The following is a 16,016-nucleotide window of genomic DNA, read 5'->3' as shown; positions in this document are numbered from 1 at the left end:
CAGACACACCTAACCAGTCTCCCCCATCCCTCAGGGAGATGGGATTGGGTGTGGCTGCTGCCTTTGTGGTGTGAGAAGCAGAGAGATGGCTTGAGAGATCCAGAGCCATCCATCACCCAACCTCCCTCAGCCACCACCAGTGTGGGATGGTCCTCCCCTAATAGGGGAACTTTCCACAGTCAGACAATTACGTCATCAGACCACCATGGGACCTCTATAAAAGTATCTGCCTGTCTCCTGTTCGAGGAGATAGGTATCTCAGAGCCATGCTCTGTGTCATGCCTTCTTCCCATGAGAAGTCCAAGGATTTCTCCCTTGGTTCCTTTCCCTAGCACCCTAAATAAACTATTATTTTATTCTAATTGGATTTGTGTGCAAGAGGATGTAATTCTTTAAAGAGGAATTCCTAAGAACCCCTATCCCAAACCCCCACTCTATTTCCCCATAACATTAATGAAGACTTTCTACCATCTACCTGGGAATTCTTTGAGATTAGTCTAAGTACTTGGGCCTGGGGAGTTGAATTTAAAATAGAAGAAAGGAGGGAGGCAAAGAGAGACTAAGGGAAGAGAAATGAGGAAGGAAGAAAGAAATGGTAATTAGTCCCATGAATCACCCAAGGATATGTCCTATTTTGCTTTCAAAGTTGAGGTACTGATCACAGAAAGGAACTCTTTTCTATCTTTAATGACAACAATGCAGGAAGGAATTATGTAGGGACTATTCTGTAATGTTAGCCCCAAACTCTATTTTAATATTATAATCTCCTTTTTAAGATTCTAATAAACATTACCTCATATTGTCTTTCAGCAGAGTGACATCAAGGAAGTGGGGGACTATGTTGGTTAATACATCGGTCTCTCCAAGCTAGAAATGGCTTGGATATAGAATAATGTTAAATTCAATTAAAATTGTTTATGGCAGGTGAGCCTAAATCACACAGTACATTATTAGTATCATTTTTTTTTCTTCCACACCAGGCTCCAGACTTTCCATGCTCCAAGCCATTTTCCACAGAGTCTCCCAACTGTTACTCCTAAAGTGCAGGCTATGTCGCTCCCCTACTTGGGAAACTCAGGTAGCTCGCTGTTTCCTCTAGGTTCAGATACAAACTGGTCAGGTTGGCAATTGAAGCTGTTTATAATTCGACAGATGTCAGTCTAAAGCTTCAAGCTTATTGCACTTTACTTCCCTTCATGCAATCTATCTTACAGACAAACTGGTCTAAATACTATTATCTGAACATGACATTTCAGTACCCTTTGCACAGGGCATCCCTAATGCCTGGAATGCAATGCCTTCTCACTTCTATCTCTTAACATCCCTAACTACCAGCTGAGTTCACATGACACTCCTACACAAGACATAGTTCCTAGTTACTAGTGTGCTTCCTGGCCCCTAGAAATTAATTATAGTCCATAAACCTATGGGCCCCTTCTCAATGTTTGTTGCCATATTCATAATTGAAGAAAATTCTACATTTCAGTTAGAGATTAGTGAAAATAAAGATGTACTTTTTTCTCTTTCAAGTTCACCAGACCCCCTGAAATCTATCAACTGACCTCTAGACAAAATGATTTCTAAATTCTCTTCAAGCTCTATGATTCTGTTCTGCCTGCTCTGGAGGTTAAATTCAAAACCTGAATTGAAACTTGAAGGATAATAATAACAATCAGAGCTGACATTTATATTGTACTTTAAGGTTTATAAAGCACTTTTATCTCATTAGATACTCTCGGCAATTGTGTGAGTTATATATGAAGAATTCACTGAGGGATTTCCAGCTAAGATGCCTGGAAGCCAGATCATCCAGCTCCCACATACCTACTCCCGTGAAAACCTGAAATTTGCACCTGACTAAATAATGATCAAGAAATTCAGTGAGAAACTATATTAAGTGACTACTTCAAAACTGCAGAAAAAAATCAGGTAGAAGCCCATGGGTAATAGGGGTTAGAAGCAAAGCCAGATCCAGGGGAGATAGACAAGCCCAGACTAAATGGGATAGACCAGACAAACCTGTGTGAGAGGTCAGAAAGGTCCAAAGTAATCGAAAGACCCACATTAGGAATGCTGGCAGTATTCAGCACAAAGCCCCAGTTTGGGAATAATAGTGAGGGCAGTGAGTAAATCAAAGAAAACTGACCAGTATTGCAGTGGATAAAGCACCGGCCCTGAATTCAGGAGGACCTGAGTTCAAATCCAACCTCAGACATTTGACACTTACTAGCTGTGTGACCCTAGACAAGTCACTTAACACCCATTGCCCCACCAAAAAAAAATTATTATAGCTCTATATTATTGTAGCCCAAAAAGAATGAGCAAAGAATAAGCAAATAACAATTGCAAATAGTAACTCAAAGGGGAAAAAAAGGGATCTTCCACAAAGACTGATTATCTAGAAGAAAAGAATAGATAAATTCTAAGAGATAGTGGTAAACCTTATTCAAGTAATGGAATAGAACAGGAAAAACAGAAATCAATGACTTCATGAAATAGCAAGAAATATTAAGACAAAATCAAAAGATGGAAAAAATAGAAGAAAATATATATAATTTATGAAAAATAACTGACCTGGAAAATTGGTTAAAAAAAGATCATTTAAAGAATCATTGGACTCTTTGAAATTGGTGTGTTTGTAGTGTGTGTTTTTTAAAATTTATTTTGTGTGTGTGTGTGTGTGTGTGTAGTGGTTTTGTTTTTTTGGTTTTTTTTAGTGAGGCAATTGGGGTTAAGCAACTTGCCCAGGGTCACACAGCTAGTAAGTGTTAAGTGTCTGAGGCCACATTTGAACTCAGGTACTCCTGACTCCAGGGCCGGTGCTCTATCCACTGCGCCACCTAGCTGCCCCTGTAGTGGTTTTTTGTTTTTTGTTTTTTTTGCAGGGCAATGGGGGTTAAGTGACTTGCCCAGGGTCACACAGCTAGTAAGTGTCAAGTGTCTAAGGCCAGATTTGAACTCAGGTACTCCTGAATTCAGGGCCCGTGCTTTATCCCTGCCCCACCTAGCCTCCCCCTGTAGTGTTTTTTTTTTTTTTAAAGAGCTTGGACATAACATTTTTTTTTTTTCAGGGCAATGAGAGTTAAGTGACTTACCCAGGGCCACACAGCCAGTATGTGCCAAGTATCTGAGGCCGGATTTGAACTCAGGTCCTCCTGAATCTAGGGCCAGTGCTTTATCCACTGACCACCTAGATGCCCCTGAACATAACATTTTTAAGAAGTTCTAAATAATAAGTACACAGATCTATTAGAACCAGAGGGAAAAGTGAAGAAATAATCTACCAATCACCCAATGAAAATCATCCTAAAAGGAAAAATTACAAGAATGTCAGAGATAAAATCCAGAGCTCTCATGTTGAAGAAAATAATCTTACAAGCATCCAGAAAGTAGCTTAAGTACCAAAGAGCCACAGTCAGTATTTTTTAAAACCTGGCAGCTTCTATTATAAATGAGAAGAGGTCTTGGAATCCAATATTCTAAGAGACAAAAGATAAAGAGGCTTACAACCAAGAATAACATACTCTGCAAATCTGAGTATAATCCTCTAGGGGGAGGAATGGAGCTTTAATCAAATAGAGGACTTCCAAACATTCCTAACAGAAAGACAACAGTTGAGTAGAAGCTTTGTAATACAAACACAAAATCAAGATAAATAATGAAAAACAAAAGTGGGAAGGAAAGGAGCCTAGCAGTATAAGATCGTAAACTATACTGTAAAGCATTAATCATCAAAACAATTTGGTACTGATTAAGAAATAGGTTATGCCATAGAATATATTAAGTATATAATATATGGAAGCAAATAAATACAGTAACCTGTCTGATAAATTCAAAGATATTTTGGAAATAAGACTTTATTATTCTGTTGACTGAATGGGGGGAAACACTTGGTATCAATTTTCTCTGATAATGGCTTGGTACCCAAGATATTTAAACAATTAATACATACACATATACATATAGATAGATAGATAGATAGATAGATAGATAGATAGATAGATAGATAGATAGATAGATAGATAGATAGATAGATAGATAGATAGATATACATACATATAGCTATATAACCAAAAGCCATTCTTCAGGTAATAAGTGATTGAAGGATGTGAACAGATAGTTCTCAAAAGAATAGCACACTATTAACAACCACATAAAAGAATGTTCCAACTTATTAATATTAAGAGAAATGCAAATCAAAATAACCTTGAGGTTTCACCTCTCATCTTACAAATTGACAAAGATGAAAAAGTTGGGAATAGTCAATGTTGTTGGGGTTGTGGGAAGATAGGCACACTAGTGAATTGTTGCTGGAGCTATGAATCAGTACAACCATTCTGGAAAGCAATTAGGAATTATACAAATAAAGTGACTAAAATGTTCATACCCTTTGACCAAAAGATTCCATTACTGGGCTTATGTCCCCAAGGACATTTTATATGTGTGTGTGTATGTATGCATGTGTGTATGTATATGTACATACACACACATGTATGCACACATACAGATACATAGTAGCATTTTTTTGTGAGAATAAAGATTTGGAAACAAAGTAGATGCCCATCAATTGGGGAATGGCTAAACAAAATATGGTTACATGAATGTAATAAATATTACTGTGCTGTAACAAATCACCAATATGATAAATATGAAGAAGATTGGAAAGATCTACATGAACTGATGCAGAATAAAGTAAGCAAAGTATACACACACACACACACACACACACACACACACACACCCCACACACATATATAATTACTACAACACTGGAAATAAAAAGAACTACTCCCCCCAAATCAAAAGTGAATGTTGAGGGGGCAGCTAGGTGGCGCAGTGGATAAAGCACTGGCCTTGGATTCAGGAGGACCTGAGTTCAAATCCAGCCTCAGACACTTGACACTTACTAGCTGTGTGACCTTGAGTAAGCCATTTAACCCTCATTGTCCTGCAAAAAAAAAAAAAGTGAATGTTGAGGCACCTAGGTGGTGCAGTGGATAGAGCACTGGCTCTGGATTCAGGAGGACCTGAGTTAAAATCTGCCCTCAGACACTTGACACTTACTAGCTGTGTGACCCTGGGCAAGTCACTTAACCCCAATTGCCTCACCAAAAAAAAGAAAAAAGAAAAAGCGAAGAAAAGTGAATGTTGCAAAATTATTAAGAACAATCAATCATGGTTTGAAAGTAAAGGTGGGAGGTCCACAAGTGTTTTACATTACAAATATTTTCAGTCTTTTTTTTTCCCTTTTTTTTTGTGTGTGTGTGGGGCAATGAGGGTTAAGTGACTTGCCCAGGGTCACACAGCTAGTAAATGTCAAGTGTCTGAGGTCAAATTTGAACTCAGGTCTTCCTGAATCCAGGGCTGGTGCTTTATCCACTGTGCCATCTAGCTGTCCCTTTCAGTCTTTTTTGATGTATTGATCAATGGTACTGATTTTTTCCTTTTTCTCTTTTTTTTTTCTTAAAAAATACTATTTCTTATATGGGAGGGGAAGGAGGAAGGACACTGGGGATAACTATGATAATGTAAAAAAAAAAAAAGAAAAGAAAAGACATCGGGGGCAGCTAGGTGGTGCAATGGATAAAGCACCGGCCCTGGATTCAGGAGGACCTGAGTTCAAATCTGACCTCAGACATTTGATTCTTACTAGCTGTGTAACTCTGGACAAGTCACTTAACCCTCATTACCCCACCCCTACCTCCCCCCCCAAAACAACTAGGTACAGACTGACATCTGACACTATAGACCAAGGTAATCTCAAAATAAGTATATGACTTAGATATAAAACATAACATCATAAACAAATTAGAGGTGCAAGGAAGAAAATACTTTTTGATACAGATAGGGGAGAAGTTTATGACCAAATAAAGGATAAAAAAGGTTCATAGAATATAAAAGGACAATTTTGATTACATCAAATTGAAAGGTTTTTGCACAAACCAATGTAGCTAAGATTAGAAGGAAAGTAGGTGGGGGGTAGACTCTATATCAAATTTTTCTGATGAAGGTCTCATTTCCAAGCTAGATAGGGAACTGATTCACATTTATAAGAATAAAAGCCAATCCCCAGTTGATAAATTGTCAAAGAATATGCACAAATAGTTTTCAAAGGAAGAAACCAAAGCTATCAATAACTACCTATATGAAAAAAATGCTCCAAATCACTTATTAGAGAAATTCAAATTAAAGCAACTATGAGGTTCTACCTCATACCTATAAAATTTGCAAAGGTGACCAAAAAAAAAAAATAACAAGTGCTAGAGGATTTGTGGGAAAATAAGTATATTAATGTGTTGTCGGTAGAGTTGTGAACTGGCCCAGCTAGTTTCCTATTCTGGAAAGCAATTTGGAACTATGCCCCCAAAGCTAATAAACTGCGCATACCCTCTGACCAAGCCTACTACTAGCAGATCAAAGAAAAAGTAAAAGGATACATATATACAAAAATATTTATAGTAGCTCTTTTTCTGTTGGCAAAGAAATGGAAATTAATTAGGTACCCATCAATTGGGGAACATCTGAGTAAATTATGGTATGTGAGCATAACAGAATATTATTGTGTCATAAGGAATGACAAAATGGTCAGTTTCAAAGAAATCCAGGAAGACTTATATGAATGGATGCATTGAAATAAACAGACACACACAAAAAAATCATATAATAACAACACCATGGAGACAAATACTTTTGAAAGACTTAACAATTCTGATCAACAAAATGACCAACCAAAATTATAGTGAGAGAAATGATTATTAAATAACCAAATATTGGGAAGATCCAGGATTTTTTCCCTTCCTCATTTGGAAATTAAAGCTTAGTTCTCTGAAGGGCAAGATAAAGGATAAAATGAAATCTTGGAATTGTTGCCCCACTCAATTAGAGAACCTTACAAAGAATTTAATCTGAGGTGAATTCAGGCCCACTATATTCTACTCTAAGCAAAGGTGGACCCCCTTTTGTCCTTATCATCCCACAATAGGTTAGTCTGGATAAGAGATAAGTCTCTTTGTCTAAGATTGAGAGATCAGAGTCACCTCCCCCAGTGCCTCATTAGAATAAGTCCACTTCTCATTATAATATTAATTCTCATTAATTGTTTTTTTAATTCAAAATAAGCATATATTATCTCCTCTGATGAAATATAAATTCCTGACAGCAAGTAGTTTTATTTTTATCTTTGAATTACCAGCACTTAATGTAAAGACAGTAAAGTACAGGAGCCTAACCAATCCTAATTGATTGCTTACATATAAATGAAAGTGATGTAAATCTAAGCTCAAAATATGGCTTTGTTTCTCAAAGGCCTATATGACTATCTCTGAAAAATAAAGATTTGTTTCTTGTTCTTGATACAATTTGGTTTGTGACTTAGGGATAAACTAATAAAACTAATTTTTTTTATATACCCCCACAAAAGTCCAGTTCTCTGTAACTGATCCATTGTTTAGTTGTGCCTCAGTGTCAACTTTTTTGGTGAATAAACATGACACATTCTTTGTAGAGGTACTTGTACCTGTGTGTGTTAATAAAGCAGTTTGGCATTCATCACTCCTCCAAGTATTTCTTCCCTTCCATTTAGATTTGCTCAAATTGTTAGCTAGCTACAGAACCTTTAGTTAAGTGGTATAAACTGCAAGATTTAATTGGAAAGAGTTTAAAACTGTTGTTCTTTGGACTATGTTGTAGATTGATGGTATCTTATTTTTTATCTTTTTTAAATCATAAAAATATTTTATTTTCCAGTTACCTGTAAAGATAGTTTTCAACATTTGTTTTTATAGGATTTCTAGTTCCAAATTTTTCTCTCTCCCTCTGTCCCTTCCCTCACCCCTCCCCAAGATAGAAAGCAATCTGATATAGGTCATATACATTCTCATTAATTGTTTTGTTTTGGTTTGGTTTTTGGTTTTTGGTGAGGCAATTGGGGTTAAGTGACTTGCCCAGGGTCACACAGCTAGTAAGTGTCAAGTGTCTGAGGCTGGCTTTGAACTCAGGTCCTCCTAAATCCAGGGCCAGTACTCTATCCACTCACTGCGCCACCTAGCTGCCCCCATTCTCATCAACCAGAGTTGATTGCTACTCTCAGGAACACCCACTCTTCCAAGGGCATATATATTGAGGGGTTTCATGAGGGGTGTTTGGCATTTGAAAGTGCTACTGACTCCTTTTATTAATTATATGCTAGCATGATTAATAGGATAATTAACTACCCAGAGACTATGTCTCTGTATTAGACGTCATAGTAGAGGACTCATGACAAAATATGCTACCCACTTCCTGACAGAGAGGTGATAGTTTCAAAATGAAGAATGATACACACATATGTACATACATGCATACACGTATATATAGTTCACAGCTAATGTGGGAATTTGGCTTAACTAAGCATATTTATTACAAGGGGTTTGTTTGTCTTTTTCGATGGGGGTTGGAGATAGATGGGAAGGAAAGAAGGTGGATTTTCCTTAATTAAAAAAAAAAGAAATGCAAACATAATAGAAAATTTAAATCATTAGTCATTGGCTAGTAGGATCTAGTGATGATATAGTGTTAACATTCTACACAAGTATCCTTTCAGAACCTTATTGTTTTTAGAGGGTATTGAGGGAGCTAAATAAGAAAAACAGAGGACCTAGGGGTGGATTGGTTATGTTCTGAGAGTTTTAAAAGTATAAAAAGAGGGGAAAATAAGTAGTATAGACAGAAGGAAGAAAGGAGTGGATCTTGCTATTTGTGGTAATTGAGATGTTTGAGAAGAAGAATATACAAATAAAGGAGAGGAGGGGGAAGCAATACTGGATGAACTCTTAGCTGAACTGGAAGGCAGAACATACAGGGTTTGGTATAAAAATATGTCAAACTGAAAAGAAAAACAAGGGGGTAATGGAGGATGGCTACAAAGTAAGGAGGGAGAAGTTTCAAGCCAAAGAAATGTCCTGATGCTGAAAGAGGACTTTAAAAGGGCTGTAAAGAAAGAAAAGAACTAGAACCTACAAAGGGGAGGGAGAAGTGGAGGAATAGCTGAAAAAATTATGATATATAAATATAACTGAATATGATTTTCCCGTAATAATTATGACAATGATGGTTTCCAAGAATTTGGGGGAGTATACAAGAACAACAATACTGTAAAGAAAAACACTTCTGAAAGACTTAAGAATCCCGATTAATTCAATGACAAATGCATATTATTTGCTTCCTTACAAAGAAATGTTGGACTCCTAGGTTTATATCACAAAGGCATCCCAAAAAAGAGAAAAAGAGCTATTTGTACAAAAATATTTATAGCAGCTCTTTTTGTGGTGGCTAACAATTGGAAATCAAAGGAATGCCCATCAATTGGGGAATGGCTAAACAACCTGTGGTATAGGATGGTGATGGAATATTATTGTGCTATAAGAAATGACAGGGCAGCTAGGTAGAGCATGGGGCAGCTAGGTGGAGCAGTGGATAGAGCACCGGCCCTGGATTCAGGAGGACCCGAGTTCAAATCCAATCTTAGACACTTAACACTTACTAGTTGTGTGATCCTGGGCAAGTCACTTAACCCTAATTGTCTCACCAAAAAAAAAAAAAATTATAAAAAAAAAAAAAAGAAATGACAAGCAGGATGATTTCAGAAAGGCCTTGAAAGACTTGTATGAACTGATGTATACAGAAGTGAGCAGAACCAAGATAACTTTGTGCACAAAGACAGCAATATTGTTTGATGAAGAACTGTCAATGACAATTATTCTCAGCAATACAATGATCCAAGACAATTCCAAAGGACTAATGATGAAGCATACTATCCACCCCCAAAGAAAGAACTGCTATTGATTGAACACAGATTGAAGCATGCTATTTTCACTTTCTTTCATTTTTTCTTTTATTCAAGTTCTCTTGTACAAAATTACTAATATGGTTATGTTTTACATAATTGCATATGCATAACCCACATCTGATTGCTTATTGCCTCAGGGAGGGGGGAGGGGAAGGGAGGAAAGGAGGGATAACATTTGGAACTCAAAACTATAAATAAAAGTGTTTATTTTTTTTCAAAAGTGATAGATTCAGGGGGAGGCTAGGTGGCACAGTGGGTAGAGCACTGACCCTGGATTCAGGAGTACCTGAGTTCAAATCCAGCCTCAAACACTTGACACTTATTAGCTGTGTGATCTTGGGCAAGTCACTTAACCCCAATTGCTCAGCAAAAAAAAGGGGGGGGGGATAGATTCAAGGAGAAAGACAAACATTTTTGGACTTGGACATTCTGTGGTTTTGTTCTGCTTGATTATACTTATTTGTTACTTTCCTTTGGTTTTTAATTAGGAAGGGCCTTTTTGAGGAAAAGTAGATTGGCAATAGTGATACTAAAAATAAAAATTAAAAAAAAGATGGTCACTGAAACATTTTAAGAATGCATGGAGGGGGCAGCTAGGTGGCGCAGTGGATAGAGCACCGGCCCTGGAGTCAGGAGTACCTGAGTTCAAATCCGGCCTCAGACACTTAATACTTACTAGCTGTGTGACCCTGGGCAAGTCACTTAACCCCAATTGCCTCACTAAAAAAAAAAAAAAGAATGCATGGAAGAAAACAGGAAGAAGTTCAGAAGGAAACACAGATAAGGACAGTTTTGAAAGTATTGTTTATATATATATATATATGTGTGTGTATATATATATATGTATGTGTGTGTATATACATATATATATATATATATATATATATATATATATACACACACATATATAAGTAATGTAAAGAAATTCGCTAGGTTAATCAACTCCTGGTTGACTTGCCAAAACTGTGGGGACCAATTTTTAATTGGGGAGTGTTAGCTAAGCGGCTCGCCACAATATTGGGGCAAGGAAGGAGACAGACAGCCTCCCTCAAAATGGAGCAGGATTTATTTAACAAGAACGAACTTAAAAACACAAACAGGATTAGTAGGATCAAGGAAAAGGAAATAAAATGGGGAAAGGGAAATTATACGACCTGAACAACACCACTGCCCAGGAATCAGCTGAGAACACACAGCAGCGTCCTGTCACCTTCCAAGCTAGAATGGGGAACAAACCTCCCTTCTTTCCAGCAGGCCCCAGGCTGACCACACACAGCCCCCAGCCAATTGGCTGGCCCTCACTAGGCTTCCAATCATTATAATTTTGCCAGGCCCATGTAGGCATCAGTGAGTGGTGATGACATGAGGTGCCAGCGCCATGGCAACGGCTACAACCAGTGGGTGGAGCACTGTGCTGTTTGTGGAGCCCCAGAGGCCAGTGCATGTGCCAAGATTTTTTTTTTAATTCTAGTCAAAAGATGGGGTCATAAAACCCTCAAATAACAATTAATTCTTTACATTAAGCAATATGAAATTGTCAGTGGGGAAAAGGTGGGAGTCCTTAGGTATTACTCTATAAAGAATTACACTCTCCAACATGGCCCAATTAGAATTAAAGTTATCTTTTATTTGGTGTTAGAGAAAATGACCAAGAGGTAAATCAAAGTCTTCACCCCTGGGGAAGAGGGCTCAAATATTATCCTTCCAGAACAGAAGAAAACAAAAGCTTTTATAGAGGAAAGATAGGGTGACCACCTTAAAATGTAAAGTTCCTTTTTGGGGTGGGTGGGGAAAGCTTGGATGCTTATATTCCTGAGAATTTTTTTTTTTTTTGGAATGATGGTCCTGACCTATGGGGTTATCTCTATCTCCTAGCTCTAGTAGCCACACATAAGTGACTTTCCTGCTATAGAATTTTATCTCCCCTTACTTCATAGGTGTGTCTGTCCTGATATCTAGTTGGCCAATCTAAACTTTAATAGTCCCATGATTCCTAGATATGTCTGTCCTGTTATCAGGTCATCTTTGGCTTTGCTTTTCACAAGAGAAACTTCTGAGTTATCCTAACCCTATGTCATTCCCCACTTCTCTATATGAAAGGGAAAAGGGGATGAAGATTCTTCTTCTGTAATTTCTTCAAGCTGAATGGGGTCACAGAAATCACAGGAGGAGGAGGGGCCTGGTCAGGAGGGTGAGGAGATGTATAGGCATGGGCCATAGCTGCCATGAGGTTGAAGCCTTGAGCCTGGATGAGACAAACTTTACCAAGAGGTTAAAGAGGTAAGGACAGAGGTGGGCAGAACCAAGATGGCAGAGAGAAGCCAGCAAGTTTCCTGAGCTCTCCTGTGGTTCCCTCAAAAAGAACATTAAATCAAGCCTCTAAATGGATTCTGAAACTACAGAACCTACAAGGAGACAGAGACACAATCTTCTAACTTGAGACAATTTAGAAGACTTCAGGAAAGGTCAGTCTCACTAGGGCAAAAAGGGAGCACAGTGCAGCACAGCACAGCATAGCATGGAGGGGATCTGGGCAAGTCAGCAGGAAGCTTTTGGCCACAGCAGAGCAACTGAGGCCCCTTGATCATATCTCAGCAATCTGGTGGCGCAGCGGGCCAGTTGTGAGATCTGCCAGCACCGGATGAGAGGGCAGGCTGTCAGCTGGAGGGCCACCCACAGGACAGGCACAACTGGGCTGGGCCATCCCAGTGCCTGGAGCAAGCACAGAGAGGAAGCCCAGGGTGGTAAGGAATCCACAAGCCACAGAGGTCTCAGAGTAGAAAGCCAGTGACACAGCAACTATCTCCCTGCACAAGAAGCTTGAAACAGTGACTCTTGGGCCCCAGGAGCAGACCTCAACTTTTAAAAATAAGCCACAATATTAGTAAGAAACAGAAAAGGGCTCTTACCATTGAGAGCTTCTGTGTCAACAGGGAAGAGCAAAACACAAAACCCAGATGAGGACAATACTCTCAAATTGCCTACATATGAAGTCTCAAGAGGGAAGATGAATTGGTCTCAAGACCAAAGAGCCTTCTTGGAAGAGCTCAAAAAAGATTTTAAAAAATCATTTGATGGATAAAGCACCGGCCCTGGATTCAGGAGTACCTGAGTTCAAATCCGGCCTCAGACACTTGATACTTACTAGCTGTGTGACCCTGGGCAAGTCACTTAACCCTCATTGCTCTGCAAAAAAAAAAAATATTTGAGAGATGTAGAAAAAAAAATAGGGAGAGAAATGAAAGCAACACAAGAAAATTATGAAAAAAGAATCAACAGCTTGGAAAAGGAAGCACAAAGATTGACTGAAGAAAGCAATTCCTTAAAACATTCATTTGGCCAAATGGAAAAGGAGGTACAAAAGCTTACTGAAGAAAACAATGCCTTAAAAATTTTAATTGGACAGATGAAAGCTAATGACTCCACGAGACACCAGGAATCAGTCAAACAGAATAAAAAGAATGAAAAAAATACAAGAAAATGTGAAATACCTAATTGGAAAAACAACTGACCAGGAAAATAGATCCAGGAGACAAAATTTGAGAATTATTGAACTACATAAAAGCCATGATCAGAAAGAGTCTAGATAACACATTCCAGGAAATTATCAAGGAAAAGTGACCTGATATTGTAGAATCAGAGGATAAAATTGTCATTGAAAGAATCCACCAATCACATCCTGAAAGAGACCCCAAAAGGAAAACTTCAAGGAATATTGTAGTCAAATTCCAGAATTATCAGTGAAGGAGAAAATCCAAGCAGCCAGAAAGAAGCAATTTAGATATCATGGAGCCACAGTCAGGATTGCACAGGACCTGGCAGCTTCAACATTAAAGGATTGCAAGGCTTGGAATATGATATTCTGGAAGGCAAAGAAGCTTGGATTGCAACCAAAAATCAAGTATCCAGCAAAACTGATCTTTCTCTTTAAGGGGAAAAGATGGAAATTCAATGAAATAAGGGACTTTCAAGGTTTCCTGATGAAAAGATCAGAACTAAATAGAAAATTTGATCTTAACATACAAAACTTAAGAGAAGTATAAAAAGGTATATGGGGAAAAAGAGTTATTCAATAAGGTTAAACTGTTTACATCCCTACACGGGAAGATAATACTTATAACTCTTGGTTTGTTTGTTGTTTTTTTTTTTTGCAGGGCAATGGGGGTTAAGTGACTTGCCCAAGGTCATACAGCTAGTAAGTGTCAAGTGTCGGAGACCGAATTTGAACTCAGGTACTCCTGAATCCAAGGCCAGTGCTTTATCCACTGCACCACCTAGCCACCCCAATACTTATAACTCTTGAGAACTGTATCTCTATTTGGGCAGACAGAAGGAGTATACATAGAGGGTATAAACATAAATTGTCTTTGATGTGATGATTTAAAGAAAATTAAGGGGTGAAAAAAAGTAAATGGGGAGAAGAGGAAAGGGGAGGTGGAATGGGGTTAATTACATCATATGAAGAGGTACAAAAAACCTATTAGAAGGGAGGCAGCTTCCAGTAGGTGGGGCGTGTTCAAAAGTTCACTCTCTTTGGGCTTGGCAAGCAGTCTGGTGGCATCTTGGACCTGGCGGTGGCATGTGTTTTGCTCTGTTTCGGGCAACTGCTGTTCTGATGAGTAACTGTAGACTGACCGGGGTTGGTGAGTTTAGTTATGGAAAACCCTAAATTCTTTTGAACTAGCTTAATTGGGAACGCTCTGGGATTGCATAGGCTAAGCTTAGAGTTAAGACTATATATCTAGCACCAGTCCTGGATTCAGGAGTACCTGAGTTCAAATCCGGCCTCAGACACTTACTAGCTGTGTGACCTTGGGCAAGTCACTTAACCCCCATTGCCCCGGAAAAAAAAAAAGACTATATATCTGTATTTCTACTTCCTTATTTCCTTAATTGGTTTCATCTTTGTGGTTTAATTAATTTCCAAGTAATAAAATCTGATCCTTTATGAACTAAAGCTCAGAGGCTCCTTTTCTTACTGGCCTGGGAGGAATATATAAAAAGGAAAGTTCAAAGGGGAGATTAAACCTAAAAGAGTCCCTCATATTTCTGGGACCCCAATATTAAGGCAAGTCACCCAAATAATGCTCTGTATATCAAATTTTGGCCCTCACACTCATTACATGACTAATGCAGAAATATGTTTAACGTTATTGTACATATATAACCTATATCAGATTACTTGCTATCTTGGGGAGGGAGAAAATTTTGAAATAAGAAATCTTATAAAAACAAATGTTGAAAACTATCTCTACATGTAACTGGAAAATAATAAAATATTTATATGGGAAAAATTATTTTCTTCAAAATGTACTTAAGGTGTTTCTGATTTAGTTTTTTTAAAAATTAATAAAGTATTTTAATTTTTTTCCCGTTATATGTAAAGATAGTTCTCAACTTTTGTTTATACAGGCTTTCCAATTTCAGATTTTTCTCCCTCCCTCCCCTCCCTCCCCCCTCCCCTAGACAGCAGGTAATCTGATATAGGTTTTTTATATATATATACATATATATATATATATACGCATAATAACATTAATCCTATTTCTGCATTAGTTATGTTATAAGAGAAAAATCAGAGCAATGATGAAAAACCTCAAAATAGAAAAAACAACAGCACCAAAAACAAAAGAAATAGTATGGTTCATTCAGCATCTATACTCCACAGTTCTTTTTTTTTTTCTTGGATTTGGAGATCTTCTATCATGAGTCCCCTGGAACTCTTCTGTACCACTGCATTGGTGAGAAGAATATAGTCCATCATAGTAGATCAACACTCAATGGTCACACAGCTAGTAAGTGTCAAGTGTCTGAGGCCAGATTTGAACTCAGGTACTCCTGAATCCAGGGCCAGTGCTTTATCCATTGTGCCACCTAGCCGCCCCTGATTTAGTTTTAAAGTGCATAACTAATAGCAGGCAGATGACAAAGCCAGATGCTTATACACTTTAGTTGTGTAGACTATAAGAAGGACTAGAATTTTTAGGTTAAATAGTTCAAACCTTATACCTGCATCTCACTATAGTAACCTATTTTCTTTTTTTTTTAGTGAGGCAATTGGGGTCAAGTGACTTGCCTAAGGTCACACAGCTAGTAAGTGTTAAGTGTCTGAGGCCGGATTTGAACCCAGGTACTCCTGACTCCAGAGCCGGTGCTCTATCCACTGTGCCACCTAGCTGCCCCAGTAACC

Source organism: Dromiciops gliroides, chromosome 1 (assembly GCF_019393635.1).
Source record: "Dromiciops gliroides isolate mDroGli1 chromosome 1, mDroGli1.pri, whole genome shotgun sequence".
NCBI classification, from domain to species: domain Eukaryota; kingdom Metazoa; phylum Chordata; class Mammalia; order Microbiotheria; family Microbiotheriidae; genus Dromiciops; species Dromiciops gliroides.
This window is presented reverse-complemented; position numbering follows the sequence as displayed.